The 7,534-nt window shown below is 53.4% G+C and overlaps 1 pseudogene; it reads left to right on the top strand.

The window, feature by feature from the left end:
• The first annotated feature begins 514 nt into the window (after positions 1-514).
• Positions 515-5,664, top strand: LOC121852744 (annotated as a pseudogene).
• The last annotated feature ends 1,870 nt before the right edge of the window (positions 5,665-7,534 follow it).

Genomic DNA, 7,534 nt, shown 5'->3' with positions numbered 1-7,534 from the left:
GTCACGTGTAGTGTGCAGTTAGCACTGGATCTCGCAAATCGAAGCTAATAGCTCAGTGGGCCTTACTGGTAGACAAAACATTGTTTAGTTTTATTTGTATATATTTGTAAGTGATTTGTTCATCTTTCCTAGACTCTGCACTCCTATCGTGTTTTTTTGTATTTTAACATTCTGACCCGCCTCTACAGGACATCTGTGAAAAAGAGCTTCACGGCTCATCAGATTCTTCCAGTATAAATACAGATTCTGATTTTATAGGAAGCAATAGCAAGAGTGGCACCACATGGTCCACGTTGTTGTCAAGTGGCATTGCAGAGTTGCGATGTGGATGTGTTTCGATGTCGTGCTTGTGACGGTTGCGCCATATGACGCGCTTGTAAATATGGCTGTGTTTGTGGAGTAGCCCCAATGCAGCTTTAACGGGACCCACGCCGTCATGCTCAAATGCGTGAGGCTCCATCGACGTTGCGTCTCGTCGGCCGCCGCCTTCGCCCCGCTCCGCTCACGACACGACATGCGCCCGTCGGCTGGCGGCGCCACGCCGGGCAGGAACCCCACTCTCTGCAGCGACGCGGAGGTCAGTCTCACGTGTACACAGAATAACAAAACATGTTCACACCATTCGGCCAGGTGATCAAATCACCCGCAATGCACCCGATCTCGTGAGATCTCAGACGCTAAGCAGGATGGAGGCTGGATAACTGTTTGTGACAGGTGACCACCACTTAGAGGGTTAGGGGCTCTGTGGTGGGCAGCAGATGGCAATGCCGAAACAACCCATTGTGATAGAGTCCAGTACTTTTGGCATGTCTGTGCTCCCTGCCTTTATCAAGCCGCACCACCATCATGGTGAGGTATGGTCACATAATACCACCTTCCCTCACTGATTAGCACGCCTGGCTATGGTGCGAAAGAAGTTCAACGTACCCACGTAAAGGTTAGATGAACTCGTCTCGTTTAATTCTCTCATTTGTTTTGTTATTCTGTCTCTCTTTTGCTATTAACCTGAACGAAACAGCATAACGTTTGTATGATTCTCAGATGCATACGTGTATCATGAGTTTAAGAAATAGATTTCAGCCAATCAAATGATGTATTCCTACGTTATTACCCGCCTGTATTAGACGACATGATAGGTTTCGTACAAACTATTTCCAGGTTTCCATCTCCCTTTGAGATTGGAAAAGACTGGTGCTCCCTCCCTCCCTGCCTCCCCCTCCACCACCGCGGCAGGAGCTGTTCCGGAGCGCCGTGTCGGCGGTGCTGCCGCTGGCATGGTGCGGCGCAGCTTGCGCGTGAGGCGGCGACACGCTGAGCGCCGGTGGGCGCCGCTTCCCGCTGCGGCGCAACGTGACGGTGGTGGGCTTCGGCAAGGCGGCGCTGGGCATGGGCCGCGCTGCCGAGGAGCTGCTGGGCCGCCACGTGGTGCGGGGAGCGCTCAGCGTTCCCGTGGGGGCGCAGGAGAGCCTTCGCCAGGCCGGCAAAACGTACGCATGCACGCGCAGGCAGGTGTGTGTGTGTGTGGGGGCACTATGAGCACCGAGGGTCGGCGAGTGCGAGGCGCTACGGTCGATCCTGGCGAATGGGCTTCCATTCCTGGCAGTTGTGAGCGTTATGCAAAAAAAAGAATAGGTTTTACCCTTTCTGGCGATAAAACAGCTGTTAAGATGATCAAACACCAAATATAAACGTTTTTCAAGGAATAAAGTGTCCAATAAGCACACGTACTTGTGGTGAACATGCAAACAAAACATGCTCCGCTAATATATGTCTCTGAAACTGATTGGCCGACACCAGAGACAGTCTTTAGGGCCTAGTCTCACCCAGTGTCAGACCAGAGAACGCCAAATGGCATTGTTACAGCTTTTTAATGGTCCTGGCACTGCACCCTCCCCACCTTCATGAAATCAACTGAAGTTGAGTGCATAGTGTGGTGTGCTCAATATCAGCACTGGGAGAGACAAAGGTGGCTGGGCATTATGGCATTGGTCACAACCGTTTGTTTAAGATATTTGTGGTGGCAGGATGGCCAGACATCTGCAACATTTTACCGCGCACCATTCTCTGTTAAAACCAATGTGGCTCTACGTGCCAAAATTGGCTCGATATAATCGGCGAGTTGAGAGCAAACGCGTGGGATTTCTCACGTTGCAGAGAGATGCTTCTGCAGCCAGACACCAAGCTGAGGGTGTTCGAAGGGGCCCTCAATAACCTGCCCGACGAGGGGTCGCTCGAAGCTGCCCGCTACATCCAGCGGCTCGTGGAAGCCCTGAGACCGAGCGACCTACTCCTCGTTCTCATCTCAGGTGCCGCCCCCCACCCCCTCCTTGCGCTTGAGTGATTGCCGTCTCGGTAGCGAGAGACCGCAATGGCACGACGAGGGGGGAATGGAGGGGCACGTTTCATCTGGCAAAGTGGATTCCTACGCTCGTGATATGCGCGTTGCAAAGCGTTTGGGAGAAATTGTTAATTTTAATTCACGCAATTACTGTATCTGCAATTTTTTTCCCCGAGACTCATCGTCGGAGGTGTTAACTACCTCGCCTGCTAACAAAGAGGTCGTAAGTTTGATCCCGATGCCAGAGTTTGCATGTTCTCCTGGCGTTCCCTTGTATTTTTCTCCGGATCCTCCGGTTTTTCACTCATTTACAAACATGCGTTTAGAGTATTTTGGGCTGTTATAAACTTCCACACGATAAGCCACTTCATTGGACTATCATCTGTCGCCAGGTCGCTTCTGGCAAAAAATCTAGAAAGCTCAGTGGGCCTTACCTGGTGAAATAAAATAGTTTACATCTTGCGCACACGTCATCGCTCCATTTCCACACGATCCACCGACCCCCCCCCACACATTTGTGGACCATGGGCCTGTGCACCACCACCACCGTCACTTTGACTGTTGGTACCGTGCGCGGTTCCCATTGCATTTCGACCCCTCCACCAGAGGTCGCAACCGGGTACCCGATACCCGTACCCTACCCGATATCCCGGCTACCCGTACCCGGCCGGGTACGGGTACGGGTAGCCATTTGCGACCCTGGTGCGGCCGGGTACGGGTACGGGTAGGCCGTGAGTCACTGGTGAGTCACCGTTTGTCACTCATTTCGGGTAGGGTACGGGTAGGGAACGGGAACCCGTACCTGGCCGGGTACGGGTAAGGAATCAAAACCTGTTTGCGACCTCTGCCCTCCGCCCACCCCCTCCCACCGCCCCTCAGGGGGTGGCTCCGCGCTGCTGCCCGCGCCGGTGCCCCCGTGAGTCTGCAGGAGAAGCAGGAGGTGACGCGGCTGCTGGCGACGCGGGGGGGCGGCCATCGGCGAGCTCAACGCGGTGCGCCGCGGCCTCTCGCTGCTCAAGGGCGGCGGCCTTGCCCGCCTGGCGCGACCCGCACAGGTGACGGGAGGGCGGGCACGTGCACGTACGTATGCACGTTGAACTTCTATCGCATCGTACGTACCCAACCGCGCCGATCGGAGGTGCGGCACGCCACGTCCTGGACAAACGCGGGCGCTCTCGCGCAGACACTAACTTACGTTCACAACTCGCACACGAGTGCTCGCACCTACATATACACGCTCGCACACTCGTAGGCATACGCAGGAGCAGTCAGCCCGTCTGCTGGCTAGAGACTTCATCAGAGACCGGTCAGGGAAATGTCTAAAGGAATAACATCGGAACGGCAGCGTCGATGACAACTAAAACAAACCCACTTTTTGAAAGAGCTTTCGAATTTGCGAGATACTCGCATACAGGCAGCAAGTGGGTACCATCATGCAGAGGCACGAGCAGGGATGGCATGACGAGACGCCCGTGTGCGCTCCTCCAGGTCGTCACGTTGATCCTGTCGGACGTGGTGGGGGATCCCCTGGAAGCGATCGCGAGCGGCCCCACGGTGCGCAACCCCACGACCCCGTCGCACTGCCTGGACGTGCTCGGCCGCTACGAGCTGCTGGGCCGCGTTGCGCCCTCCGTGTTGCACCACCTCTCCCACCGCCGTCGCCCCGCTCCAACGACGACGACGAGGACCTCTCGCACGTCCTCAACCTCGTCGTGGGCTCCAGCGGGCTGGCGCTCCAGGAGGCGTGCGCCCACGCCGCTCGGCTGGGCTACGAGCCGCTGGCGCTGTCCCGCTCGGTCACGGGGGACGTGGCGGACGCCGCCGAGTTCTACTCCCGGCTCATCGCGTACGCGTGCCGTCGCCTGCGCTCGCGCGGAGGCCCCACGGGCGGAGGGATGCGGAGGACGAGGTGGACGAGGTTGAGGAGGCGGAGCGTCTAAAGGAGGCGGCGGCGAGGTGCGGCGTGCATGATCTGTCGACGGAGGCGCTGGCCGGCACGGTGGCGATCGCCGCGCGCCGCCGGGGAGGGCGCCTGTGCGTGGCATGCGGGGGGGAGACGACCGTGAGCGTCGGGGGCGATGGGCGGGGCGGGCGCAATCAGGAGCTGGCGCTGCACGTGGCTCAGCGGCTTGGGGGCTTGAGACAAACCCAGCCCATACAGGTACCAGACATACCGCCACCAGCCGAGCCAAGATAGCCAAGCAGACACTCGCCCCAACTCGTAATCCTAATCGCAGCAGCCAACCATGCACCGCACCTCTAACCCCAACAGGCATCAGGGTTTTGACTTAAAACTTTCGTGACTGCAGGAATTAATATTCTTTGGTTCTTTCGGTAAAGTCACGTAGATAGAAAAAAATAAAATAAAGTGAATAAAAATACCATGGCTACGCCCATCTCCAAACCTTTATAAACAGTTTGCCTTTCGAGGCTATAACCCCTTTTCCTGATGACTGCTTGTGTTGCGATCGAAACGTCGTGATATTTGTACTCACTTTATTTTTATTTTTTCTATCTACGTGACTTTACCAAAAGAACCAAAGAATAGGCATCAGGGTCAGTGTTCAATTCCCAGAGGAATGGCAGCAATTATTATGATTATCCGAGTGTTGTCTTCCGGGTTCGGCTGAATGTTCAGCATTTCTTCTCTCTCTGCAGTCGTGTGTGGCGAGAGCTTGAGAGAAGAAATGATCGACACGCGGTCTAACCGGAAAACCGCACTTGGATTACGAGCGGCTGTGAAACCTACACACGGCATCCATTTCCGGTTTCGGTGCAAGCATCGGTGTCTATGCAAGTCTTAGAGTGCGTATCTACGGGTCTCTTCTGTGTGAGCCTATGAGTAACCGAGCTGAGCCGGTCTACTCACTGCGTGAAAGCCACCCGCATGTTGCGCGTTTCCCCCCTGCACCCACCAGTCCCCACTCGGGCCCGTTGCCGCACCGAGCGGCGTCGGTGACGTCGGCAACGCCGTGGACGCGACGCGCGGCTGCTCCGCCGTGTTCCTGAGCGCCGGCACGGACGGCCAAGACGGCCCCACGCCGGCGGCCGGGGCGCTGGCGTGGCCCTCGCTCGTCGCCGAGGCGCGTGCGGCCGGGGCGGATGTGGAGGACGCCCTGCGGCGCAACGACTCGTTTGGGTTCTACTCGGCGCTGGGCGAGGGCCTCGTCGTCACGGGGCTCACGGCACCAACGTCTGGACGTGCAGCTCGTGCTGGTGCAGCCGCGGCAGCCGTAGAGGCAACGGTGGCGGCGGGGGGCAGCACGGGCGGCGAAGGGACACGGGCAGTGAGGAGAGGGACAGGCAGTCGTCGACAGATGGAGTAGGGAGGGGAGCAGTGGGGGCTAAAGCAGAAGTCTCGAGAGAAGTGTAACTTTCAGTTGTTGTAACGTTCTGAGCCTCGTGGCTCTACTGGACATCTGTGAAAAAGAGCTTCATAGTCGGATTCCTCCAGTGTGAATAAAGATCCTGATTCTGAATAGAGAGAGGGGAGTAGAGAGAGAGAGAGAAGAGTACAGAGAGGACAAGTTGAGAGTAGTAGTCGTAGTAGAGTGAGAGACAGGGAGACCAGCAGTAAGGAAACGTCACGAGCAGTGGAGGTCAGACAGAATAGCAACTGGGGTGAGGGGCAGGAGCGTGAAAAGGACACCAGCAGTAGAGGAAGGAACACGAGGAGCGGCGAGGCGGGCCGAGCGCGGGAGAAGGGGGCCGTCACACCGGTGCTCGAGGAGGAGGGGCGGCTTCGTCTGCGGCTTCATTTTTGTTTGTAAATTGAATCTTGCTCGACTTTTATCTCTGTTCAAAATGAACACGAATCGTTACGATGAGGTGGTTGAGGGGTTCCTAACGACGGACCAGTAACCGCCGCTAGGCCCCGATTAGGGCCCATGGATTGATTACACCGGGCTCTCCGTTTCAGGAGGAGATGATCTCAGACTCGTCCACAATGTGGCTGTAGCACTTTGATCTATAAAGATTTAGAATCATCCTTGCCGAGTATCAAATGAGAGATACAAGTGAGTGTTTCATCAAGGTAAAATCTCGACTTAAAGCTTTCGTGACTGCAGGAATTCATATTGTTGGGTCTTTCGGTAAAGTCACGTAGGTAGGTTCAAAGAAAATAACAAAAAACTACGGCGTTTCGATCGCAACACAAGCGGTCGTGATCAGGAAGAAAAAAAAAGAACGCTTGTGTTGCGATCGAAACGTCGTAGTTTTTGTAATTTTTTTGTTATTTTTTTTTTACCTGGCTTTACCGAAAGATCCAAGAATATTTCAAGGTGTTTTTGCTTCACGCCTTGATGCCATCGTTGCTATCCGAATGTAATTTATGACAATAGAAAACGGTGGAATTAAAACAATTTTTCTCACTACTTTCAATGCTGAGGTTTGGTAACTTCATTGTCATGTTTTTCGTGAATGAGATTGTAAAAATTCGAGCATACATTGCCCACTTTCGAATCCAGGTAAGCCCCCGATGAAAGCAGCTACTCAAATGTAGCTCGGCCATCAATGATTGGTAAAAAAAGTGAAATTTGATTTTCACTTCATTATAAAAAAAAATTGCTGAATTTGGATAAAATTCCAGCTCTTGACAAATAAAAACATTGATTTGAGAACTATAAATACCTGTTTGACTGTACAGTAACCCTTAATATTAGCAGGGGATACACTTTCCCGGTGAATGGAGCGAATATAAAACCTGCGACTATTAATAATTTATAATTAAAGTTTGAGTAAAATCGGGTTAGGGGTCATAAACACATCTATTACGTTTAAAAAACATTCACAGATACATTAATCAATACGTATATTGTTATAGTATTAATGTGTTATTTACTATTGCCTTTAATAATGATGAACAGAACGCATTTAAAAGTGCAAATAAAAAAAGATTATACAATGCATTATCACAACTATATTGTAAGGGAAAGTGCTTTGCGTGCAAATAGTGCGGCAGGCAAAGCAGACCGAGAGGGAGAGCGTCCCGTGGGAAAACTTTCAGTCTCAACATCCACGCCGCTCCCACACCATCACGACTTCTTGTCGGGTCGGAGCGGTGCTACGGCCGCGAATATTTCAAACTCGCCTTTTGCCCGTCCAAGGACAGGTGCATTGCAGTAGATCTGAAACTTGCAGCGAAAAGCAGAACGCGACGTGATATATTCATCGCATCCATTTGTGTGCAATTTGTAA

Source organism: Callorhinchus milii, unplaced genomic scaffold, assembly GCF_018977255.1.
Source record: "Callorhinchus milii isolate IMCB2004 unplaced genomic scaffold, IMCB_Cmil_1.0 Scaffold1206, whole genome shotgun sequence".
NCBI classification, from domain to species: Eukaryota; Metazoa; Chordata; class Chondrichthyes; order Chimaeriformes; family Callorhinchidae; genus Callorhinchus; species Callorhinchus milii.
This window is presented reverse-complemented; position numbering and strand designations above follow the sequence as displayed.